The sequence below is a fragment of the Ochlerotatus camptorhynchus genome, unplaced genomic scaffold, assembly GCF_037179485.1.
Source record: "Ochlerotatus camptorhynchus isolate MF236.1 unplaced genomic scaffold, CSIRO-AGI_Acam_v1.1 ptg000329l, whole genome shotgun sequence".
Lineage (NCBI taxonomy): Eukaryota > Metazoa > Arthropoda > Insecta > Diptera > Culicidae > Ochlerotatus > Ochlerotatus camptorhynchus.
Genome location: NW_027040817.1, coordinates 2,782,376 through 2,797,274, shown reverse-complemented (window position 1 = coordinate 2,797,274; position 14,899 = coordinate 2,782,376). Strand labels below are relative to the sequence as shown.

At 36.0% G+C, this 14,899-nt stretch overlaps 1 protein-coding gene across 1 annotated transcript in view; it reads left to right on the top strand.

Moving 5' to 3' along the window:
- Positions 1-14,899, top strand: part of tei (teiresias) — a 282,830-nt gene that overhangs the window by 255,062 nt on the left and 12,869 nt on the right. The gene's annotated exons all lie outside the window — the stretch shown is intronic.

Here is a 14,899-nt window from a genome sequence, read left to right as displayed (position 1 = left end):
TTGATGAGACTGACACTGATGATGCACTTCAATCGTGTCGAAAATATACACTGATAAAATTTCAAAGATTGTTTTTATGTGTCGCACACATGAATTTTTGCAATGTGATCAACAAATAATATCTATGTGTCGGACACATACTTAATGTATGTACACATAAAAGCAATGTGTAACCACAAATACTATTCATTTGACTCATAAATTTCATATGTGCTTCTATGTGGATTCTGCTTATGTGTGGTCACTAGACTGATGCAAATTTTGACATTTTCACTCCACAGTGCTCAAAAGGTTCCAAATCGGGTCCTAATTAGTCTCCCAGAATTTGAACTCATTTGAAAAGAAACTGACTTGGCACAAACCATTTGAAGTTTATATGGAAATTACTATGGGAAATCCAAACCTTTTGTTCATCGTCTTCTTACCTTTTTCCATATTGCACTATTCAAAAATTCAAAAGCTATACTTATGGAAAATTTTCTCAGCTTCAACTTAGCAGAATATAGTTGTTGAGCCAAACGTCAAATAAAATAGTTATTAATTGTTTAAGAGATTGATAATCTTATGGCATGATCAAGCAGCTGTTTTGTGAGCAACACTGTATCTTGCAGTGTGACATAGTAGCCATGATTTTTGTGCTCTATTCCAAGCGCCAGAAACACCAATGTTGCCTGCTGAACAGTTGATTGAGCATAATCGTAAGACATTAGTGGCTTGAATTATTGATAACTTTTGATGCTTACATTATATTGAAAAGTAGTTCAGGACAAAGTTGTAGCTGAGAAAATTTTCTACGAATTCAGTTATCATTTTTTAAAGCAGAGCGATATGATAAGTTGTTAGATGGATATGAACAAAACATTTGGTTTTCCTATAGTAATTTCCATATAAACTTCAAATGGTTTGTGCCAAGTCAGTTTCTTATCAAATGAGTTCAAATTTCGGGAGACTAATCAAAACTCGATTTGGAACCGTTTGAGCACTGTGGAGCGAAAATGTCAAAATTTGCATCAGTCAAGTGGTCACATGAAAATCATGTGGAATTTTACATGGAAATTCGCCAATAAAAATGTGTGGAATTCTATTAGTGTAGTATAATATTACTAGCCAAAAAAGACAAAATTATCATTAATACAGTGCATGAACTGACATTACGCTACTTTTACTGTATTTGTTTATTTTTGTGGCCATAAAAATTACATGAGATTTTCGACATGATTGAAGTGCATCCTCTTGGATGTAACATTAAAATTTATTTTTTGCTGTGTTGCTGAGCATTTCCAGGAAAAACTTTTCGAATATGGGTAAAATCGAGAGACGTTTCACTCAGTCTGTTATAGGGTATCCCAGAAACTTGACACTTGACAACAAACAGCAGACAACTACTATCACGTCTAGTAGACCTGTATAAAACTGGCACGTCGGTAGCATTGGTGCTCAGCACGGAAAACAAGATCGACGGAAAAAACAAACCAAAAAGGAAAAAAAAAAAAAAACTGTTTTTGCTGCGTGCTGGTGTTCCGCCTCCCGGCCGAAAGGCGCTTGTCGAATGTAGTCGTCGTCGTGTTTGTGCGTTGAGGTTGTATTTCAGAAACCCAATCAAAGTGTGCCGTGGCCGCTTTTGGACGCGTTTGTTTCGGTCGCTGAAGTTGTCGGTTTTGATGTCAGCGCTGGTCGCAAGTTGATTTGGCCAGTGAGGAGCTGGCGCTGCGTCTTCCAGACTGTGTACTGGTGAAGTGAAGCCGTTCTTTCGCGAGTGATTGGTGATAGAAAGTAGACGCAGTCCTTTTTTTCTCTGCTGAGATCCCTCTAGTTGGAGCAGCTAGTGTGTGTTTCGTTGTTGATGAGGGTTTACGCTGCTGTGTGATCAGTGATGCCACATTTTATTGATTTTCATACTGTATTTTCATCGTAAACAATCTTTTAAATCTGTATCTGGCTGACAAGAATCTTTAAAAAAAAAATCTGTATTTTGGCAACAAGCCCAAAAACATAGTGTTGCCAAAATCAAACCGTGTCTTGTCCACCCATCTCGATGAGTCTCATCGTCGCCCACTGGTCACCATAGCCGGTCGAACTCCAGCCGAAACTAGAACCGCACTACCATTCATACTGGCGACAACGCTCTGATGAGACAACGAAACTTTACCCCCAAGCTCCTCCCCTGATCCTATCCTTCGACAGTGTACCTCTCTAACCTCGAGTAAGCCACGAGTATTCTGCCCAACTCCTACTAGACATAGAATTAAGTGAATTTTGTTACAAACAAAGAACAATGATATTGGCTCCGTAAAGCTAACGCGATTGAGCCTTCCAAATAAACGAACTAGTTTTAAAAAATATCGAACTGTGCCGAAATCGAACGGTTTTAATTTTAAATTTAATTTATGATTCCAATGATTATGGACCACCGCGAGTCATTACAAAGACGTTATTTATAATTAATACTTTATTAAAAATCCGTTTGATTTTGGCACGGTGCTAAAATTGAACCCCGAGCCAAAACGCACGGTTTTGTGGTTTTGTTTCCAAAATCGAACAGGCACTTTTATTTATTTATTATGGTCTCAGTGTGGATTTACCTTAATCTTCATTGAGTTCATTCATAGTTCAGATGGAGTTTGTTCAATTTTTAGAATCTTGAAAAATGACTAAAGTTTGCATTCTAAAGAATTTGCCTTTTTTAAATCACGAAATCCTATCATCTTGATTTTTAAGTGATTTGTATCTTTTCTACAATTTTGAAAATACAAAACATTAAGTTTCAGTAGTAGTGAGAGACAAATCTGCTTCCAGCGGAAAATTTCCTGAGCTTACTAAAATGACTTGTTTACCGAAATCATAGTTATATATAAATATAGTTAATTAAATATTGTATCTGTCATCATGTGGTATGGCTCATTAAATAAAAAGAAAGGGAAACTAATATCCCTTCCAACGAGGAATCAGAACATCTGAACATCAGAAGTCCATTCTAAAGATTCCAAGCTCATTCGAAGACAATACAATCATATTTTATTTAGTGAAGGTTTGATGCTTCAAGTTGCTCAAAAGTAAGAAACGATTTTTTATCAGAATTAATTATTATAAGAAAATATAAGATATGTTCTCCTTATTTAAAAAATCTGTATATTTTTCTAATATCTGTATTCTGTATATGCAGATATCTGTATCAAAATATTGAGAAAAAAAACTGTTTGGTTACAGATAAATCTGTATATGTGGCATCACTGTGGGTGAGGATGAGACGGCGAGAGCAGGGTTACCAAAACTACAGAAAAATCTATTTTTCATAGTTTTTAAAAATAATATTCTGTATTAACAGATTACAGATTTCTAGGATTTTAACAGATTGAACAGATTTTTAAAATATGATCAAACATTTTAAAAATAAAACTTGAGATGTTTAATGAAAAAAATATAATTTGCACTTCACTGTAATTTTATCATCACCAACTTTTATATCTATGCATGTTTTTTTTGGGGAATGAAAAAAATGGGACGAAAATCTGGACAATTTGGTGGATTGATACTTTTTTCAATAAAATCGACATTATTCTGCTTATACCATTCTATGACATCATGGCTGTAATGGCAGCTGACTAAGTCAAACCAGAACTTTACGGAATCTTCGTGTGATTGAATGAACGGCAAAATTATGTTCTGGAGACACTCCTCCTTGTAAAGTTGTCCATTCATAGTCGCTGCAGTGATGAAAATCTTTGTTTTCTTTCCGCAACTGCAGATGCCATGCCAAATAATCAACTTGCGAGCGAATTTATCTGCAAAGACAAATTTGAATTTATCCGGAGCACCCCCTTTACGTTTAGCAAAGTACAATTTTTGGCCCGGGATTTGCCCAAAGTTCATTTTTACGTAAGTTTCATTGTCCATCAAAATGTGAGTGTGCAGATTTTTTTCACGTCTGTCACGTTCCATCTTCGATAATTTTTAAACAACAATCCTTTTGAAATTTTCACTACTAAATAAACAATTCTTTCGGATCAAAACGGTGTCAATAGTTTCTTGCTACGACAACTAGAGGTGCTACAGTAATTAATAAGAAGCAGCCATATACTAACTGGAACAGACTTTATTATAGTGTGTATCGAATAAAACAGCAAAAAATACATCGGTCGGTTTTCATCTCTTTTCATGGTCGGTTTTCATCTCTTTTTGCCAGTGGTGGCGGGGGGGGGGACACCCCTCACCATCCCTCTCCAAAGGGGGAGTTTGGTAAAGAGAGATGAAAAACCGATTTGTACCTTCTTTAAAAGTTGTCCTAGCTCGCTTGTCTAATATCTATATACAATCTTCACACTGCCGTACTCTAACGGAACTATCAACTCTTTGCTTTCATCTACTCCATCTATCGTATAAAAATTACCACTACAGTCTGTTATTTGAAATTAGCATCTTCAACTATGTAAATCGTTGACTTCACGTAGAAGTAATACTAAAAAACATATAGTCAAAGCAAAAAAGGTTGCCTTCCATTTAATTCCACAAAATCAATTTTGAAAAATACGTATTTCAACTATAATGTGCAGTTTTCATCAGTGTCATTCCCACTAAATAACTTTTCAAAACCTAACCCCCTTAAGTACTCATCCCCTAGGTAAAAATATCAGCTTAGATCGATTCATGCCTTGTCCATACATTGCACTGGTGACCCGAAAAATAATGCTTTGCGCATCATCTAGCGTTGAAAAAGGTCAGCAACAATCATCCAATCGAGAGGCCTAAACATAGCACTTATTACAAAAATTAAAGCCAAATTACATTTTTAGTATGTGTATAATACTTAAAATGTAATTTGGCTTTAATTTTTGTAATAAGTTTACATAAAATAATTTGGTTTACCCCTCGTGAAGATAAACAAACAAATTGGTAGCCTTTTTGGCCACAGAGGCGCCTTCATCGCAAAAATTCGACAAGCTAAGCTAAGCGAAAGAGTGGCTTATATTGTTACTATAATATATTTGTTAATACTTAATAGTTTGAATTTGACGATGGGGGCTGTTCATAAACTACGTCAACCGTTTTTGAGAGATCATCTTGCATATACATTTTTTGCAGTTTACTTAGACCGTAGACACTCGCGAAAACCTTATGTGGCTTATGAACAGCCTGTGATCTTGAGTGAAAACAACTAGTAAATACGTAGTCTGTTTATATGCGAGATATGCGATTGAATGACAATTACTTCAAGCGTGTTAACTCAATATTAAGTTTACGCACGGAACTGTTGACCTAGGTGAATAGAACTCAATATTAGGTAACTGAAACCTCCGTTTATGAAGTATTTTTTTTACGCAGAAGGTATTCAATTTGCGTCCCTGTTTTTACGAAGTAAATTCCAAATAAAGAGTTTTTTTGCGATTTGGGAAATACTGGGAAATACTGTAATATACCCAACAATATGGGTATTTTTGGAATCGGAGTGACGTGTAGGGTCCGGAAATCGATGTCTGACGCCATTTATAAATCCAATATGGCGGCTTCCTGTTACAGAAAAATTTGGAAATTCTGTCAAATAACCCTCAATCTGTGTATTTTTAGAATCGGCGTGACGTACATGGACCAGAAATCGATGTCTGACGCTGTTTTGAAATCCAATATGGCTGCTTCAGGTTAGAGAATAGCTGGTCCCTACACGTCACCCAGGTTCTAAAAATACCCATATTGTGGGGTATTTAACAGTATTTCCCAATTTTTCTGTAACGTGATGCTGCCATCTTGGATTTCAAAATGGCATTCAACATGGATTTACGGTTCTTACACGTCACCCGGATTCCAAAGATACCTATGTTGTGGTTTATTTATCAACATTTTTTTGTTTTTATTTAACTGGAAGTCGCCATCATGAATTTCAAAATAGCGTCAGACATGGGTTTTCAGTCCTTAATCGTAGGCTCGATTCTAAAAATATCCATATTGTGGGGTATTTGACAGTATTTTTCTGATTTTCTGAAACTGGAAGCCACCATGTTGAATTTCAAAAAGGCGTCAGACATTGAGTTCCAGTCCCTACACGTCTCCCCGATTCCAAAAATACCCATAAAGTGGGGTATTTGACAATATTTCCCAGTTGTTCTGTAACCAGGAGCCGCCATATTGGATTTAAAAATGGCGTCAGACATCGAAGGAAGCTGCGATGTTAAATTTCAAGCTCCGATCCCTACACGTCTCCCCAATTCCAAAAATACCCATATAGTGGGGTATTTGACAGTATTTCCCAGTTGTTTTGTAACCGAAAGCTGTGATGTTGAATTTCAAAATGGCGTCAGACCTGGATTTCCGGTTCCTACATGTTACTCCGATTAAAAAAATACCAATATTGTAGGATATTTGACAATATCTCCAAAAACCTCTTTTTACGAAGTAAATCCCATATAAGGAAATCGTAAGAATTTTCTTCCAGAACTGCTAGGTGGCTGCTGATAGATGATTTAGTTCAATTTTCATGTAAATTTGAGCTTTAAAAGTAGTTAAAAATGGTCGATGGTTACCGTATCTCGCTTGCGCGTATTATACCGAATTCCCGTAATACTAAGACACATATATGTGGGAGAATTTACTGGTGAAACAAACACTGCACAGTGGTCCAGAATGCAGATTTAGGTGGAATGATATGTTTTGAGCCTGAAATTGAAACTTTAGACTAAAAGTCTCTTCTACAAAGTTGTTCCTTATAGTTAGGCCCTCATTTTTATGACAATGAATTCTAGGGTGGTTCCTATTATCATTAAAATCAAAAATCTAACTTTTTTGTTTGAATAAATTAAGGTACACATTCTTCGACAAAATTATAGCTGAGCTAATTTCAAGCAACTTTGTAGAAAATAACTCTTTTGTATCTCTTAAATTGGCCGATTTAGAACTATTTTCTTTAATTGAGTTAGGGTGGCTCTTGAAAAAACAGTTTTTTTGCTCTAGTTTTCTTATATCAAATTTCTCAGCAAAGGTGTCTTCAGATAACTTTTAGATCTTAAAAAGGCGCAAGTTTTTGCTGCACAAAGCTTGTCAATATCTTTCGCCACTCAAGAGTTATTGACGTTTTTATACTAAAAATATGCGCTTTTCAAATGTTAATATCTCTGGTTGGGGCAAACAAAAAAAAGTTTTTTTACGGAATTTGAAAGGGCGTATGTAATTCTCAATATTATGACAAAATTGGAGGTATGTTATTTTTTAAACTCGTATAAAATCAATTTGAATTTAGTCATATTTTTTACTATATTTGGGTATATCTTTTTTATTAGAAGAGATACAGGCAACACATTCAGTTATAAAACATTCGTCTAAAAGAGTTTTAAAATTCTCTTGAAGATAACTTTCATGAGAAATTTCAAATAAAAAAGTTATTGCTTAAAAACTATTTTTTCCAGGAACACCCTAAGTCAACTCCGAAAAAATACTCTAAAATGAGAACGATAAGGGATAGAAAAAAAAAATTTCGACAAAGTTGCTTGCAATTAACTTAGCTACAACTTTTTTAAACAACACATGTTTTTATTTTGTAAAACAAAAAAGTTAGTTTTAAAAATTCCCTAATTTGAGGACCATCCTGACGTTTGCAAACACCAAAAGAAGGGAATTTTTAAGAACAAAAACTTCTTCTAAGACACTAAATGTCCAAATAATGAAACAAATGTACTAGCGCATTTTATATAAATTTGTCATTAGAGTGGTCCTATGAAATCCTTTTTTTGCCAATAACTTTTTTATTTGAAATTTCTCATGAAAGTTATCTTCTAGAGAATTTTAAAACTCTTTTAGACGAATGTTTTATACTTGAATTTGTTGCCTGTATCTCTTCTAATAAAAAAGATATACCCAAATATAGTAAAATATATGACTTAATTCAAATTGATTTTATACGAGTTTAAAAAATAACATACCTCCAATTTTGTCATAATATTGAGAATTACATACGCCCTTTCAAATGCCGTAAAAAAACTTTTTTTTGTTTGCCCCAACCAGAGATATTAACATTTGAAAAGTGCATATTTTTAGTATAAAAACGTCAATAACTCTTGATCTGCGAAAGATATTGACAAGCTTTGTGCAGCAAAAACTTGCGCCTTTTTAAGATCTAAAAGTTATCTGAAGACACCTTTGCTGAGAAATTTGAAATAAGAAAACTAGAGCAAAAAAAACTGTTTTTTCAAGAGCCACCCTAACTCAATTAAAGAAAATAGCTCTAAATCGGCCAATTTAAGAGATACAAAAAACTTATTTTCTACAAAGTTGCTTGAAATTAGCTCTACTATAACTTTGTCAAAGAATGTATACCTTAATTTATTCAAACAAAAAAGTTAGATTTTTGATTTTAATGATAATAGGAACCACCCTAGAATTCATTGTCATAAAAATGAGGACCTAACTATAAGGAACAACTTTGTTTAAGAGACTTTTAGTCTAAAGTTTCAGTTTCATGCTCAAAACATATTATTCCACTTAAATCTGCATTCTGGACCACTGTGCACTGGTTAAACATTCTTCTTTGCTTCACTAGATCCAACTATTCGACTGTGCACATATCTTATTGCATGTTTCCGTGTTTGTACGAGTATGCTTACGAGCTCTGGTATGTATGTATGTATGTATGTATGTATCATTGTTGCAGGGCACAGAGATTAGACAGTGGACTGTCCACCATTGTATGCAGGACCATAAACAGAGGGTGGACCCATAAGCAGAGACACTTACGCGTGATCCACGAGAGCAAGAAGAATCTTCTTCCAATGATAGACATATTCCAACCCAATACAAAATAAGCCAATGAGTGGAGAGAAGAGCCCACCTTCAATTGACGAAATGTTAACAACAGGGATTTGGCTATATTATAACACGGACAAACAACTCATTGAACATTTCTCATTGTAAATACTACGTACACTGGGATATAGTGTGAAAACGTCAAACGCGAGGGAATTGATTATGTGCGCCACAAGTGACGGTATTACCAACTAATAAACATTTAAATCTACCGTTAAAAGCTATTTACATGAACATTTTGAGAGTGTTCTGTCTACTTGTCTGTGACCATATCTTCACTACCACAACTTCGGGTAATCCGCGAAAGTTCTTGAATTTTTCTCAGGCACTTTTGATCTAACTGCAATCACTCTCTTATATTCGAAATGAGCCACGACCAAATTGACACAACAACGCCCTATACACTTTCCGACAAAAGCGCAGGGCTTACGAGATCTGGTATGATTGTTGCACAAACTACTGCGTCATCTAATCACATGAGTGCGAGCCGGATGGATTCACACGTGTTCTTGTCAATAATGGCGTAACACGTGAAAAATTACAGAAGCGGTTACTCTCTGTTGTAATCCACCTTTTTACATGATATTCGCCTAAATTGTAATCAGAGTGACACGTCGGCTGGGGCCACTTTATCCATTAATAAGCAATCTTGTGAGCATTGTTAATCATGAACTACATCTCTTTAAATTCTCGACTTAAAATCAAGTGCTTCATTGCCATAATCTCGTCTCGCTAAAAATAATGCACTCAACCAAATTAAATTTCCAAATCAAATGCATTTCTTCACTCCACGGCCAAACCCATCCCGTCCGTTCGTTCCGAGGATTAACAATTGCGATGACATTTTTTTAAATTTAGTATTCACCCCTCTAGTTGCCACTCGTTCTCTGTCGGTTGTCAGCCAACATAAAACGTTTGACAGTTTATATGCAATTAAAATTCCCGCTGTCTGGAAACCACCCTTCGGTTGCGTTGGTCTCCTCTTCCTGCACCAAGCCTGATTTCCACCCAAAATCTGGTATTTCATTTTTATCCCTTTTTATTGGCTGTCGGTTTTATCCCGAGCATAGCGTCCCTTCGCTCGCCATGTCAGCCAGTAGTCGTTCCGTGGTGATGGTGGTGGTGGTGGCAAATGCCAATATACAAGGATTTCCACGCAGTGTCACCTTAAAATAGAGAAGGTACCAGCAGCGGAAGGCGACAGCAGCAAGTGGTAATCAAACTGGCAGAGTAGCAAGCATAACAGCAACGATAAAAAGCCATCGAAATTAAATCCCCTTGATTAAAAGAGTGTTGAAACCGAACGCCACTTCCCCCGAGGGCAAAGTTAGTTGATGTAGCCCAAAACCCATGCCGTAGGAGATGCTGATTGTGCAGAGTATTGCGCATGGGAAGAGGGAAGGTGGAGTGTACAAGTGAGGAGAGGTGATGTTGAAAACTTTCACCCTCCTGTCGAACGTCGAGCAAAGTGTACGTAACTAAATCCCGTTGAAGTGCTGTTGTACTAATTTTCGCCTGACAGCCTTTTTTAGAATACGCTCACGCTCGCAAATGTTACGATTCTTGGCATAATACCACCCAGTCAGCGCTCCACTTTCTCCTTTCCAATATGTAGGTCCTGCCGACCGTTATGAAAACGAGCACAAAACGATGTTGTAAACCGATTCTGGGGTGTCATAAAACTATAAATTTGAATGTTTCACTTTGTTTGAAGGGAACGCTCCCATGCTCTATGTATGGTCGGCCGACTGGTAGGTAGGGATGGCTGGGCGGCTTTTTCCATGTGGCCAACTTTAGTTCATTGGTCTCACGGGAATTGTTGGTTGAGGAGGTTGTTATCAGTTTTGCAGATGGGCCAGGGAAGTTTTTTCTACTGTGTTAGAGTTTTGTGGTTAGAGACTCGAGATGAGTAGGAAAATCAAAATTCAATACAGGTATCGGTTTCTGGGGTGGTTTGGAAATAAGTGGATGGGTAAGCAACTCTTGCATGCAAAAAATTAAATAAACGATCGTGTTAGATGATACATGCTTATTAAATTTTATTTTACTTGACTTCATGTTCTCCTTCTATTGACGACAGATCCGCATGAAGCTTTACGTCTGTTCTGGATAGACCTGTATCAAATATTAGAAATTAACAATATTGTTCACTCTTCTATTATACCAAAGACAGGAAGGTGACTAGTGCACTGTAAATTGAGCTCTAAGCAGTCGACAGCTCAATATCAACAAGGCTATCAAAAACAATTCACAGTTGATTAAATTTTACCAAGTACACTAAAAGCTCCGTTTACGAAGTCTTTTTTACACAGTATACAATTTACGAGGTTTTTTTTTGCGAAGTAAATTTCAAATAACCGGTTTTTTTTTTTGTTATTTTGGGAATTTGGGAAAATACTGTCAATACCCCCACAATATGGGTATTTTTGGAATCGGAGTGACGTGTAGGAACTGGAAATCTATGTCTGACGCCTTTTTGAAATCCAAGATTGCGGTATCCGGTTCATGAAAAACTGGAAAATACTGTCAATACCCCACAATATGGGTATTTTTGGAATCTTGGACTTCAAAATGGTGTCAGGCAGTGTTCGAAAAATCATTCTCAAATATCATTCATTGAGCCTCCCTGCGAGAATAAACTCGCGTGCGAATGCGGAAACAAAATTCACGCTTGAGATTCTCATGCATATTTATGCACTCACACTCACAACGCCGAAAAATCATTCCAGCTTTAAACTCATAAAAACCACTCAAACGTCAATTGATATCATGCCTATGCATGTTGTGTTAGTTTTACAACCCCAGATGCGCATAAAATAGTAATATCAATGAATAACGTCAAAATAGAGAGCAATGAATTTTTGAACCTGAAAACTCATCGGTGATTTTTGCGACGTTGAATTTTGCAAGGCAAAACTCATAGGCGCATAAACTCATGCATGAGATTTGAGTTTTTGAGTTTTTCCGAACACTGGTCAGGCATGGATTTCCAGTTCCTACATGTCACTCCGATTCCAAAAATATCCATATTGTGGGGTATTGACAGTATTTTCCAGTTATTCATGAACCGGATACCACCATCTTGGATTTCAAAATGGCGTTAAACATCGTTTTCCGGTCCCTACATGTCACTTCGATTCCAAAAATACCCATTTTGTGGGGTATTTGACATTATTTTCTAGGTTTTCTTTAACCGAAAGCCGCCATCTTGGTTTTCAAAATGGCGTCACACATAGATTTCCAGTTCTTGTACGTCAGCTTGATTTCAAGAAAAAAAATATTGTGGGGTATTTGACATTTTTTTCAAAGACCTCTTTTTACGAAGTAAATCCCAAATAACGAGGTTTTTTTTACGAACTAATTCGATTTACGATCCTCCGTTTTGGTTCGTAAATGGAGGTTCCAATGTATTATAAATCATTAATATGGTTCAGTATTGTACAAATTACTTGTTTTAAATCATATAACAATTTTATTCAAATAAGAGTGTATGACAAAACAATATGTAAGAGAAAAAAAAAACAAACTTAGTCTAATACGAAAAAATAAATAATCTTAGATGTTTGTTATAAGTTGAGAGCCAGTCAAATGCTCACCACAGAAGCGTTAAAAGCCTACACGCTATTTTAAAATTATTCAAAATTGGGTAGAGTCTACCCAGTCCGGTTAAAACTGAAAATAGCCTAAAATGGGTACACAAGCATTTACCCAGATCTGGGTAAACATACTTGTGAAGGAAACTGGTTGAAGTTTACTCAGGTGTTGATATTTTCTATCTGGGTAAACTTTACCCATTTTTAAAGATTAAAGCCGAGTCCCACAGCAGAAGAAGAAGTTGTTCCTCTTCGTCATCAAAGGATATAGGGGAAATGCAGGTAATGTCGACCTAAGTGTCCCTAATTTGGGCCCATACATAAATTAAGCAATCGACTAAATTTTCCATAGCAACCAAAAATATCTATTAGTACCGTCCCAATAACGCGTTCATCTAGATAAAATTGATAAATAGCAGATTTCTAGCGATGGGCCCAATCTTAGATCCATAGGCCAAAATTAGAGACATTTCCCCTAGTGTTTTTTTTTTAATCAGGGAGTGACTGAAAAATATCTGAAATAATTCTAAACTATCAATTACTCATCGTGGCAGACAACATCATGCACTACTTTTCCAAAAAATGCACATAATCGCACCCCAGAATCCAGTCCACAATACTCAACTTTATCGTTTTTGTTTTGACCAATGATGGTTTTGAAGCAAATTTGCAAATGCTCATTACAGCTAAAATGCTATTTTTCGGAATTTTGAAACTATGAGATATTTCAATGATAATTCTTATTTACAAGATGCAAGAAAAGAAGGTAAAGTGTGTGTATGACTCATAAAACCTGTCAATTTTGCTTTCAGAAGGTCACAATAGCGATTAGCTGTAACGATGAGCAACGCGATGAGCGAGCAATCAGCGATCATAAAATAGCTACCCAACAAACAATTTAAAGTCACAAATCAGCATACACATTGAATAAATGCTGTATAACCGTGTACAATGCTGAATAAAACAGGATGTCGAATTATGTGCTGAAAAAAGCTCATTGAGATCGATAGATCGGCGCTTTTATTCCGCCGTTTGCTCTGATATGATTAATTTCCTTATTAAAAGCTTTATAAACGTTGACTGTCTTCCTTATTCAGAACCAGAAGTTTGATTTAATAACAAACTGAATAAGTGTAATTTACACATACATTGTCGCTTTTATTCGACTGTTTTCAAATGATTGAATAAAATGCTTTATTAAACGTCTTATAAATGTTTTCTAGCTCCATTATTAGATTTCATTGCATTGCTTTACAATATTGCTGTATAAAGGTGAATACACTCAGCAAAATAGCTCTTATACCACCCAACAAACAATTCAAAGTCACAAATAAGCATATATATTGAATAAATGCTGTATAACAGTGTTCAATGCTGAATAAAAAGAGTTGTCGAATTATGTGCGGAAAAAGCTCATTGTTCCACTGTTTGCGCTGATCTGATTAATTCACTTATTAAAAGCTGTAAAAGTGTTAAATGTCTTTCCAATTCAACGCCAGAAGTTCGATCTAATAACAATTTGAATAAGTGTAATTTGTATATACATTGACACTTTAATTCGACTCACAGTCCGCTTTGAGAAGCGTCCGAGAACGGTTGTGTGTTTTTGCTCCACTGCGTGCTTTTTTTTTTCTTTTAGAGCTCGGGCTATCTTTGTACTGCCGTGTAGTTTTTCGGTGCTCGCATTTGAATAGTTTTGTATCCCGGACGCAAAAATTCGATTTAGAATGATTTGTGCTGATGTTTTGTTGCTTAGGTGCCTGGTGTGTTCTCGCTCCCTTTGTTGAGAGTGTGACTCGACCGCGCTGATCTATTATCAGGTTTTGCGGTGTGCATTGCTTTTGTGCACAGAGTGACATGAAGATGAAAAGTGATATTTAGTTATTGTGTGGTTGGATTCGCTGGATTGTTTAAAAATGACTAGAGAAAATTAAGCATCGGGAATGCGCTCCCGAATATATTGATTTGGTGAGTACGTTCCAGTTGAAGATTGTTCTCTCTTAACAACCCTTTTTTGAATACATTTAATTAATCAAACATTATTATATGCTGGGTTTGGGGGGGGCAGCCTAAGGGTTTCAAAGGATTTGTAGACTGGACAAGGGTTCGTGGATTTGCCAGTCCCTTGTCACGTGTTGATAGACGTACATCTTGTCGTTTGTCTTCCAAAGGTCTTCAATGAAGTTGATTCACCCTGCTGCAACAAACCATCAGACAGAACTTTACAATCAGTGAAGTATCTGCAGTCATAGGTAATCCTTGCACTGATGGTGGGTTCTTTTCACATCACATCACATCACATTGACACTTTAATTCGACTGTTTTCAATTGATGTAATAACATGCTTTATTAGACGTCTAATAAATGTTCTCCAGCTCCTTTATTAGATTTCATTGCATTACTTTACAATATTACTGATTAAAGGCAAATACAGTCAGCATAATAGCTCTTATACAACCATGCGTCCATGTTGTAATCACATGATTTGTAAATGCTTTATAAACGACGTATTAGATTCATTA